The 12,503-nt window shown below is 38.7% G+C and overlaps 1 long non-coding RNA gene across 1 annotated transcript; it reads right to left on the reverse strand.

The window, feature by feature from the left end:
- Nucleotides 1–5,712: 5,712 nt before the first annotated feature.
- LOC145594816 (uncharacterized) lies at nucleotides 5,713–6,645 on the reverse strand. Its single transcript, XR_014102878.1, has 2 exons — nucleotides 6,435–6,645; nucleotides 5,713–5,949 (listed from the first exon to the last, which is right to left on the reverse strand). It is a non-coding gene; the product is annotated as an uncharacterized LOC145594816 (long non-coding RNA).
- Between the last annotated feature and the right edge of the window lie 5,858 nt (nucleotides 6,646–12,503).

Genomic DNA, 12,503 nt, shown 5'->3' on the forward strand with positions numbered 1-12,503 from the left:
TCTCTATTTCTTTGGGAGGATCCACCAAGAGTGAAGCCGTTTCCCTCCACCTGTTCAGATAAGCGGTGAAGCTTTCATTCTCTTTTTGTTTGAGAATGGAGAGTTCACATTCAGAAGTTTTAGTTTGAATGTTACACTTATAACGATTCATGAAACTGTCGGTGACATCTTGCCAAGTCGTAGTACGCTTGGCATCTAGAGAATAAAACCATTGTTGGCAAGCATGTTCTAAGGAGAGAGGGAACACTGTAGGGAAGAGTGTTACGTCCAATCCCTTGAGAGCCATGGTTGTAGAGAACGCCTTCAAATGGAATATCGGATTGTCAGTAGGCTTGAACTTTGGAATATCAGCAGTGGAGAACTTTTCAGGGAGCCTGTCTTTCACATCCAAAGGAGTGGGAGGCTGTTCCACATAAGTGAAATCCTCATAAATCTTACTCATTTGTTCCTTCAATTTGTCAAGGGTAAAAACAGTGACCTTGTTTTGTTCCATGTAGTGACCCTAGTGGTAAGGGTTTCCATCATGGAAGATAGTGCCTCGATGGATTTGTTGATGTTCTCAATATCTTCATTAGTGGCCATTGAAATGTGATAATTAATGTGGAGACGACAAAGTTCTCTTTGAACGCCTCTTGGATTTAAGGGATTGTTGTGGTAATGACTCAAACCGTATTAATCTACCCCTGCTCCTTGACCAAGTACTGTGAAATAAAACAATTCACTTAATTGTTTGACTCATTGCTCAAGATAGGAAAGGAAGGGAAAAAATAGACATTTGAAAATAGGTGAGAATAAACTCCACTCATTTTTTTTATTTTGACGAAAAAAAGGTGCATGAACCTAGTATACGATCATAAACGACATGATGCACGACTCGAGTCGAAACATAAAGAAAGTGTGTGAACTATACTTGACTTGTGAGTGATTAAGTGATGTTATAAGACTCGTGGTATGATCGTATGGCTAGACATGTGAACAATAACCAAAATGACTTACACGCGGACCAAATTAGCAGGGAAGACCAAAAAAGGGGCTGACTGGACTTAAACTTGTAAGTGATGTTATAAGACTCGTGGTATGATCGTATGGCTAGACATGTGAACAATAACCAAAATGACTGACACGCGGACCAAATTAGCAGGGAAGACCAAAAAAGGGGCTGACTGGACTTAAACTTGGGCACCGTGTCGCGGCGCAACTATCGTGACACGGCAAACCTGCACCGTGGCGCGGTATAGGCCGCCGTGACACGGTACTGATTGCTGTGATGCGGCGTTTTTTTCCGTGTCACGGTAATTAGTTCCAGGTGTTTATGTGATATTACCATTTTTTTTGTCAATTTTAGAGTTTGTGCTAATTACTAAGTGAGTACGGTCCATTGACAATTGTTAGTCATAAAATAATATCATACTCTTCATCTTCTTTCTCAACTTCTTCTAGTGGGAAATCTGCTAGGAAGTTAGAAATCGCTGAACCTTTGATAGCCTTTTGTGGTACGAATTTTAAGTCAAATTGAGCAAGGTTGACTATCCACCTCAATAATCTACCATTGAGTGTTGCTTTTTCAAACAAATATTTGAGAGGATCCATCTTGGATACAACATGCACTATATAAGTGAGCATGTAATGTCTTAATTTCTACGCGGCCCACATGAGTGCGAGACACAACTTTTCAAGGGTGTGTACCTGGTCTCATAAACTTGAAGCCTTTTACTCAAATAGTAGATTGCATTCTTCTTACTTTCGATCTCTTGTGCTAGCATTGCCCCCATCATTTTTCTTGTGACCGTAAGGTAGAGTCGAAGAGGAAAGTTAGACATTGCAGGCGCTAGCACGGGTGGGTTTGCAAGGTATTCCTTGATCTTGTCGAAAGCTTTTTAGAAGTCATCATCCCATGTAACTAGAATGTTCTTCTTGAGCTTCTTGAATATAGGTTCACATATCGCAGTTAGGTTGGATATGAACCTTCTTATGTATTGCAATCTTCCTATAAAACCTCGTACTTCCTTCTAAGTCTTTGGTAGTGGCATGGCCATGATTGCTTTGACTTTTGTGGGATCTATTTCAATTCCTCGAGAAATGATCACATAGCCAAGTAGCTTGCCTGATGTAACTCCGAATGCACATTTTGTTGGGTTCAACCTCATGTCATACTTGCGAAGTCTTTCAAAGAATTTGTGAAGTGCAATGATGTGGCCTGGCCGATCTTTTGACTTGACGATCATATCATCAACATAAATCTCCACCTCTTTATGAATCATATCATGTAATAATGTTGTGGCTGCTCTTTGGTAGGTGGCACCCGCGTTTTTCAGCTCGAATGGCATTACCGTATAGCAATATGTACCCCATTGTGTGACGAATGTGGTTTTTTCCATATCTTCCTCAACCATCAATACTTGATTATATCCAGCGTAGCCGTCCATGAATGATAGGAGTGCATGGTTTGCTGTGTTGTCGACCAGAATGTCAATGTGAGGTAGAGGGAATCCATCTTTTGGGCTTGTTTTGGTGAGATCCCTGTAATCAACACACATTCTGACCCTTCCATCTTTCTTTGGAACTAGAACCACATTAGCTATCCATTCCGGATACTTGGATACTTTGATGAAACCTGCAGCCAATTGATTTCTGATTTCGTCCTTGATTTTGAGAGCCACATCTGGTTTCATACGGTGCAACTTTTGTTTGACAAGCTTCATACCCGGAATGAGTGGTATCGTATGCTGAGCTATATCCCTGTCAATCCCTGGCATATCTTGGTATGAACAAGAAAATAAATCAACAAATTCACTAAGCAAGTTAATTATCTCTTTGAGTTTGTCTTGAATTAGTGTTAATCCAATTTTAACTTCTTTGATAGTCGTATAATTGGAAATATTAACTGTTTCTGTATCTTCGATAATTGCTGTTTTATTTTCGTGTTCTTCCATTGCTTTTATTTTATTTCTTTGTCAATTTTATCATTAGCAAAGCAATATTGATCAAGCTTAGGGGAATGACACGCATCGTAAGCAAAGGTTCTCATTTCATTGAATGCATTGGTCATTACATCAAAGAGGGCAAGGTCAGCTGCGACCTCATTGGAATTATTTGGGATAGAGGGAGGAGACTCGACAAGGGACTCAACACTAGGAGGAACTAAATTAGACTCAATAGCAACAAGGGGGTCGACCTTAGATCCTAAACACTCGTCTATAGACTTGGACTCGGACTCAAACTCGGACCCAGATGATTCAGATTCATCAAACATAGGATCTTCTCCAGTGGGCACCTCCAGCTTTCCTCCACTTGGCGTAGTGATCTTCACCATCTTGCGCCATCCCTTTAAAACACCATCAGCCGGGACAATCAACTCGGAGGGGTCAAAATCTTTTCTTGATATGACAGCTTGAATGAGCTCGGAATCGTTATTACGGATATGCTTGGGTTCATTCTTTTCTAGTCCAAAGAGAAGATTAATGTTCATATCATCAGAGCTTAGACTAGCTGGTTTCTCAGCTGTGGAGAATTCATCGCCTTCATCGATAAAGTCACAATCGAGGAACATCTCGAAACCCGGCTCACGCTTCCCATCGTGGACAAAAGGCTCGGGGAATTCATAGCATGGGAAGTTTTCCTCTTCTTTGATGTACTGACCGTTGAGAGTAAAGGGATATGGATCCATGGCCATTTCCATCTTCATGGTTCGATCATTGTTGCGAGCCTTCATCTTCAGGAGTGTTTGTTTCATATCTTCTTTTTTTAGCTTGAATCCCAAGCCAAAGGTATCCTTCTTGGGTGCACTTGGATGGCCCCGAAGTTCAGTCATTTTCTTTTTGAGTCCGAGGGTCATTCTAGGGAAATGCCCTTGCCTCTTCATAATTGCATTAACATTGGTATTCGAATAAGGATCGAAGTTGAGGTGACACTTCTCCTCTTCTTCGATCATGAGAACATCATCTAGCGAAAACCCCTAGAGATCCTCATCTTCCTCATCATGTTCGACATGGACAATGGGAGTATCAATAACTTGAATGCGCATGGGGGAGGCATCAATGGTAATTAGAACCCCTCCAACTATAGCTTTTACCTTTTAGTGCAATGACGACGGAATCGCCTTTAGCTCATGAAGCAAAGAAGCCTGAATGTCCACCACCTGAAACTTGGTGCGACGTTCAATAGCTCCAGTAGTTATATTTAGCATGATAGTACCCACGACTTGACGGCGAGTATTATCGTAAGCACAAATCCCTTGAGCAGAGGGAATCAATTCTTCATTTTTTATGCCCAACTTATGTGAAGTGCGCAGTGGGCATACATTGATTGCTGAGCCATTATCAACCAGGCTCATAGAAACATTCATCTGCCTACACACCACAGTGAGGTGTAAGGCCTTGTTATTTGGTCCCCTTCCGGGGGCAGATCCTTATCAGAAAAGGAAATCATATTATTGGTACTTGGCAATTTGGTAGTGAGAAAGTTGACCAGTCCTTGAGGAGTCATATCACTATCAACTCCTATTTTCACCAAAGCATTCATCACAGCTTTTCGATGCTCGTGGAAGGTGGCCAAAAGCTTCCATACATGCATTTCCACCTTAGTCTTTTGTAATTGTTTGATCACATCGTTGTTCACAGGATCGATAGGATCAACTATTGGTTGTGATTGCGGTGGAGGTGGAGGTGGACTTAGCTATTGCAACCGTCCATTTCTGGTGAGAACCTTGACCTTAAGGTATCCCAAAACATCTTCACTAGTGCTAAGATATGAACAGGCTATATCTTTAAGATAGACGTCTTCATCGTCACTAAACCAAATTCCATTCACTTCTTCACAGCTTGAAACAAAGACAACTTCTAGTAGAGGTTCATTCATAGGTTGAATGAGTAGTGACGGATCAAAGGAGACTTCATCTCTCATGATAGCCAAAGCATCCGAAAGGGGACTTGTTTGAATATTGGGCTTCTTGCCCCCTGGAGGGACAGGAAGTTTATTAGCATCAATTAGCACTACTACAAAAATAGGAATATAGAACGCCTAAAACAAGCAATATAGAACGCCTCAGAGGCGTTCTTATGAGGAGGTGCCTTATAAAGTCTATAGAACGCCTCTTTGAGGCGTTCTATATCTATCACAATACTAATCACCTATCTCAGATAGGCGTCTCATATTCTAGGTACAAAGTAAATAAAACACAAGGAAAAGAGAGTTGTCATCTTAAGATAGACGTTCTATAGCTATGTAAAAAGAGAACTCCTAAGATAGATAGGCGCTCTCTTTTCCTTATTTTTTTTAAAAAAAAAAATTATATTATTATTATTTAATAATAATAATAATAATAATAATAATAATAATAATAATAATAATAATAATAATAATAATAATAATAATAATAATAATAATAATAATTTGTCAATAATAAGTTAAACAGCGTAGCAATAACATAAAATTGATTAAAAAAATTTACAAATATTTCAATTACAATAATTAAATTACTTACAAGAAATTTACATTACAAGTTCTATAATACACTAAACAAGAAATTTAAATTACAAGTTATATAATACAACTGATTAGACCGATTACGTAAAGCTTGCAGCTGCCAAGCAAATTTCCACTCATAAATCTGTAAAAACATGTAACAACAAATAATAAAGACTATAATTGCAATGTAATTTAATTTAAATTTTATATAAATGCAATCACGTCCTTGCTAAAAACCCAGATGACTCCACCGAATTCAAAATAAAATTTATTGACATATTCAAAACCCAGAATCAACCCCTACAAAAATAGATCTTAATGCAATTTTAATTACAACTATAAAATCTCATCCCACAAGAAATTAAAATAAACCCAGTTCATTATGTCACTCATATATGTTCAAACAAAACAATTTTAAAGAGACTAAATATAAAAATGAACAAATAGAAACTAACTTTCCACTATTACATCAACGCTTCCAGCCTTCCACCATCGACGCACAAAACAGAGCAACCGCACCAAACACCCACAAGCACACCATCAACACACAAAATCAGAACAAATCGCACCAAATAGAAATTTTAGATCTAAAGTAATTTTAAAATGAAAATAAAAAATTTTAGATCTAATACAATTGAATATTAAAAACAAATGTGAAGATGATAATCAGAAACTACTCAACTTAGAGAGCTAAAATAATTGAGGATTAAAACGAAAATTTAAAATGGAAATCTAAATTAGAATTAGAACAAAATCGAAAACTTTTGATCTGAAAAAAAAATAACAAAAATCATCTCTGAATTCGCAAAACTTTAGCACAAACTATCCAAAAATCCAGTACCCAGAAACTTAAATCAACTAAAAACTAGAAAAAATTGAAAAAATTAACCAAACAATCATCATTACAACTTTCAAACTGAAAAAACTTTCGAATTGATATTTGATGATTACAAACATAAACATCTTACCAAACATCTGCAGCTTCAAATATAACCAATATTGTTCGATAATTGAGTGTAGAAGAAATGAAGATGATGAAGAGAATAAGGCTACATGTTCATCTATTCGTTTAACAAATTAGTAGATCTAAAGAGAAAGAGAGGAGGAGAATGAGGTGAGAGAAAGAAATTTTTTTGAAGGGAATGAGAGTAAACGGCTGATTGCAAAAATCAAAGGAGGTCTATGGTTTTTTTTTTCATTTTTTTACTTGTTTTTTAAACAATATAGAGCTGTTAACTAAGACAAGCGCTCTATATTGCAAAGTCACTTTTTCACTAAAATAATAATAAATCATATAGAACGGTTGAGTAGGGGAGGCGCTCTATAAGTTTGAATAACAAAACGCTGATCTTACTCAGACGATCTATAAAATTCTAGAGACCGCCTATCCAACTTGACTGTTGTGTATCGTGTGTTACTTATTCCCATTTTTGTGTTAGTGTAGGTCTTGGATCGCATCCTTCAACCTCCAACATTTCTCAGTAGTATGACCTTTGCCTTGATGAAACTTGCAATGAGCATTGGGGTCATAGCTAGCAGTTCTGTTCTTTGGTCGAGATTCTGGAAAGGGTCCAATTGGCGTAATCAATCCTTGACTATGCAAGCGATCAAAAGAAGCATCATAGCTCATTCCCAAAGGCGTGTAAACCCTCCTTTACCTTTGGAATCTCTGAGTGGGAGCATTAAGAGCTAACACATCATTGACGTTGATGTTATTGGTAGCATTATTGGGCTTGGAAGACAAACAAGGAGTGTCGTTCTTCTTGTTTTTCCAAGTGTTGTTGTTGTAGTTGTTGCTACCAGTAGTTGTAAGGATGGTGTTCCCATCATAAGGGGATCCTTCCTTAAATGCCTAATGGCCCTTTAAAAGCCTAGGACTTTACACTTGTTAGGGTGTATTAGGATTTAAATTCCTGATTGTTTGGGAGACCTTGAATTAGAAATGATACTCTCATCATGCTTTTTTGTAAGAAACAAGTAGGAGTCGCCAATGAGTTTTAGGAAAACTCATAAACCTCGTTCATGTCTTTCTTCCATATGGAGTTCATGGAATAATTAGCACGAATCATAAGTTTACATAAACGAACCAGAAATGAGTTCGGGAGCGAGGGTACTAACATAACGTTCCTTTTAGGGAGGAATTGCTATTCTAGCCCTAGTACGACCTCTACTAGCTCTTCCATTTTCACAATTTTATTACCAAACAATATATGCAACATGATACATAAAGACTAAGTTAGTTGATTTTATTTACAAGAATTAATCACGTAGCAATTACATTGTAAAAGTCGTTATTCTTTGTTTGATCAATATTCGTGAAAAGAACAAAATAAACAAATTTCGCCTTGTCTTAAGTGATAAAACAACAATTAATTATCAAATTCTGTTCTTGATTAACAAAAGAATACTATGTGAATTAATTAATTAAAAGTTTGTTTAAAGTGATCAAACAACACTATTTATTCAATTAATGTTATTTAAACAATAAAGGAAACGTGATTTATCTAAGTGCTCGGGAAACTAACCGTTCTTCTTTTATGTTAAAATCTCCGTTTAATGTGTTTATGGACTTTATTTCTTCTTTTTACCTTAAAGAGCTTCAATGGATGGATTAGAGTTGAAGAGTAGTTGGGAAGAAAGAGGGAAAAGTAGTATGATAGTAAGAAAAGTAGAGAGATTAGGGTTTTGAGAATAATAGGGTTTTAATACTGAATTTTTCGGTCCCCGCAATGCTGAACGAACACCCCTATTTATAGGCGTAGGGATCTAGTTTTAGGGTTTTCGAGCCGCGTCGTCAGGTGGCGCGCGCACCTCTCTGAGTCGCGCTGGGTGCCGCGCGCATCTCAATGAGTCGCGCGCGCAACTGATTGAGTTGCGCTAGTTTGTGGTTTGCTTATACGAAAACTTCCATAACTTTTGATTGCAAAGTTGGATTAAGGCGTGTGAGATATAATTGGAAAGATCTTAATGTCTACTTTCCAATTCCGTTAGAATTAGGTTAAAATATGTTACTGATAAAAAGTTATGGCCGTTGGAGTGCAAGTGTGTCGGTTTTAGGGCCCGGTTTAGTGTTTTGATCATAACTTCTTCTTTTTGGCTCGGAATTAGGCTTATTGATAGGAATGGTGTCCTTCGAACAAGTGTACTATTCCGTTAGTGGGTTCAGAATTATTAGAAAGCTAATATATTCAGTGAGGTCAAGTGATCGGAATGCCTAGGTGGAGGCCGCTTCCGATCAGTAATAGTAATGAATAATTAATATTACAGCTTAATCTTGACTGAACCCTTCGGGTCACACCCAAGCATTCAACAAACCGAACCGACGAATTAATTAGGAAGGAATTAATGAGTCGACCGAGTAATATTTATTTAGACGTCGAAAATTCGAGCTTAGAGCGTCGAAACCGAGCGTCGGAAGTCGAGTCGAAAAATAGTGAAAGACGAGACGAGAAATAGTAATAAATCAACAAAAGACCAAAATACCCCTAGCATCGGAATGCCCAAGCAAACCGAGTGCTAAGGGCGAATGGCCTAGCATGGTGGCTAGCATGCGCACCAAGCCGAGCCTAGGCTGGCTGGTGCGTGCTAGCGCACCCATGCTAGCATCGCAAGGCTAGGCGCTGTCTAGTGCATGCTAGCGTGCTAAGCGCAGCCTTGTGCGCGCAATGGCTAGCAAGCCATGCCGCAACAAGCTGCAGCAGCTAGCACGCTAGGCGCGCCAGCTCGCCACAGCTAGCAGCAGCATGGCTAGGCCATTGCTTGCTGCCTAGCAGTGCTGGCCAAGGCCAGCAGCAGCCCGCACAAGCACGCTGGGCTTGCTGGCCAGCAGCGTCTGGCAGCCCGCATGCGAGTGCTAGGCCTGCTGGGCTTGCTGGGCGTGGCTGCCACGGACAACAGCACATGGCAGCCCACCTTGGCTGCCTTGGTGCCCAAGGGTGGGTGCCATGTGGCTTGTGGTCCTTGAGTGTGTGTGGAGTGAGGTGGCCGATTATGGGAGAGGGAGTGGGGAGCAAGTTTGGTCCCCCCCTTCTCCAAGTGGTCCTCACCTAACCACTCACATGAGCTTGCCACTTGTTGATTTATTACTAGCTTGATTATTAATTTTATTTTAGCTTTAAAATAAAATGGAAAAATCATACTATCCCACATTGATGGGAGAGTAAATGATACTCCCATCATTTCCTATAAATACCCAAGTATGGGCATTGGGAATGATGCTTGAGTAAGAGTTGGAAAAGGCATCACAATTAGTGAAAACCTTTGAACTCAATATAATTACTCGGGTTTTATTGGTCGGGTCTTGCTAACCCCAAGACATTGGACCTAGTCGGTTTTGTTGGTGCGGGTGGACTTCGTTGGAGGTCTCCGTGTGAGCGGGACTTGAAGCTTTCAAGTAAGAGCTCATTTTGGAGCGAAGCACGCGTCAAAGGTAATTAGCTTATCTTAATCTTGTGATTAATATAATTATGTTTATGGTTTTATTTATTGCGAGTGCGGTGTTGTTTTTGGGTTTGTTTCCGCGGTGAGTCGGACTCACCAAACCCCAACACTTATAATATACCGTTGGAAAGCTCTTTGAAAGAGCTATCCATCTGTATTGGCCTTTAATGGGAATTTGATAGTTGGTTCATCTGTTTTGCTCGGGTTTTCAACAATGTAGGTTCCATTGGATCCAATCATTGCATTTGACGCATTTGAGTCCGTTATTAATAAATTTAAACATGTATGAACACGTTTTAAGCCTAATTAGTAATCGGAAAAGGCTATAAGATAACTTGGTCTCAAATATGGGTTTTAACTTACTTCATAATGCTTTTCGTAGTCCATACACACTTCAACTTTGATCTAACATGAAGAACGGATTTTTGTAACATCATCGCACTTCCTTTTGGGACAAGAGGCCAAAAGTCGGTGTCTACATTTAGCCCCCACTTTGATTGAGTCTAGAATAGACGATGATCAAAGTAGTCAAGGAAATAAATCTGAGACTCATTCTGCGAAGTTCTCTAATGATAGAGAATCTTTCAGTAATGTTTAAGGATGTCGAAACAATCATTGGTTCGCTAAGTGTTTGAAACCAGTACCTATTAAGGCTAGAAAAAGTTTTTCCTAGTCTTAACGCGCTAAAGAATCTAGATTGGTCCTTTGCAATTGTAGAACATTTTTACAAGTAAAGTTGTTCTGGGTGATGTCAAGTCATGAGAAGAGATCGGTTTTAAAAGGATAAAAGGGGATGATTCCCTCTCAATCGTGTCATCGTTGGTCTAAAGTCCCTCGATATGTCATTGAAACTTTAGCCTGACTTTAACAAAGTAAAAAAACAATAGATGAAAAGTGGTTTTTGGTATTCGAGCCGAAATGGTCCGGTATTCAAGCCGGGTCCGGTATTCGAGCCGGATGTCCACAAGATAGAAATACATGTCTCAGGACTGGAGGCATATATCCAAATCCAGTGAGACGGAAGAAAGTCAGCAACTCTCTTAGCAGTTTTTTCCACAAGATAAGTACACGTGTCTCATGACTGGGGGCATGTGACTACATAGACGCGACATCGTCTTGTCGCTTCTTTATACAGGGGGTGGTCGGACACCTTAACTGTCCGGTAAGTTAGTAAGCGCACTAACTACCTGTAGGGAATATTTCAAGCGTTAATCCCCTAGCTTGAACCCCACTGTGATCATACACTAAAGTACGGTGGCGTCCAAAGGGAAAGAAGATAGAGCAAAAGAGTCGCCAACAAGTTTTTTAAGGAACTTGTAAACCATTCACGAGGTGAAGGTTACACCCCTTAACGATCCAAGAGATCCTCAACTCCATAAGGTCTTGAACCAAATAAGGTTCGGGGATGAAGGTGCAAATCCAACCTAAAAGAGATTGAACCTGCCCTAATAATAGGCCTCTACTTTATTCTGATCGTATTCGTGTGCGCTTTCTAACTAACATGCAATCAATAGGATTAACCCTAAACCTGTTTAATCTATGTTGGTTGAATATTAATGAACAAATAAAACTATTATTGGCGATCACTTGGATTATAATCAAATTAACCCTAACAAGATTATTAATTATCTTATTAAGCGTGATTACAAGTACAAATTCCCTTTAAACATGCATAAAAGGCGTGATCAAGCAATAACAATAAATCATCACGCAACATAATAAATAAATAAATAATCATAATAATTATAACAATTATAAAAATAATCATGATCATCATGTTAAAGCATAATAATAGCAAGATCCTAGGCATGATACTAACAAGATTAATAACAAACCCTAGCATGTCACTAAAAATCAAAAATCAAAGCTTTAACCCTAACATGATACTAACAATCATAAATATTAGGAAGAATATAAAAGACATCATAATAATCATACTTAATATTAAAGTTACCCTAGACATGATACTAGGAATATCATAATAACAACCTAAGCATGATTCCTACATAATAACATCAATAAAAACCGTTAAAGTACTTACTTTGATGCCTCGTACCTCTTTCTAATAACAAAATACACACGTTAGTAACTTCAAGGAAAATAATAAACAACAATTAAATTAAATAATTGAAAGAGAGATTTGGGACCAAACCCTCAGAAATTAAAACCTTTCACGTCTAGGGCGAAGGCAACTTCGAATATGGCTAGGTGTATCTAAGTCTAATGAATGCGGAATTTTTATATTTGAGAGAAGCTAGTTTAGAAAAGAGAGAGAGAGAGAGTAATCAAGAGAACTTGATGAGAGTTGTTGAGAATTGGTGAATGTTGATGATAGAGAAAATCAGCCAAAAAGATAAAAAACCAAAACAGAGTTCTGACGCGGATAAAAATTGATTAGCGCCAACGCCGGCCATTGGCGCCAGACGCCAACATTAGCGCTAGGCGCTAACGCTAGAGCCAGGCGCCAAGCTTAGCGACAGGCGCTAATGTCTGGCTTTAGGCGCTAATCCCTTTTTTGACGCGTTTTCTAAAATCAGATAGAAATTGCTGTATAGGAGGATAAAATCGTATTTTCCTCAAAAATGTTCTTTGATTCT

The sequence above is a fragment of the Chenopodium album genome, chromosome 1, assembly GCF_948465745.1.
Source record: "Chenopodium album chromosome 1, dcCheAlbu1.1, whole genome shotgun sequence".
NCBI classification, from domain to species: Eukaryota; Viridiplantae; Streptophyta; class Magnoliopsida; order Caryophyllales; family Amaranthaceae; genus Chenopodium; species Chenopodium album.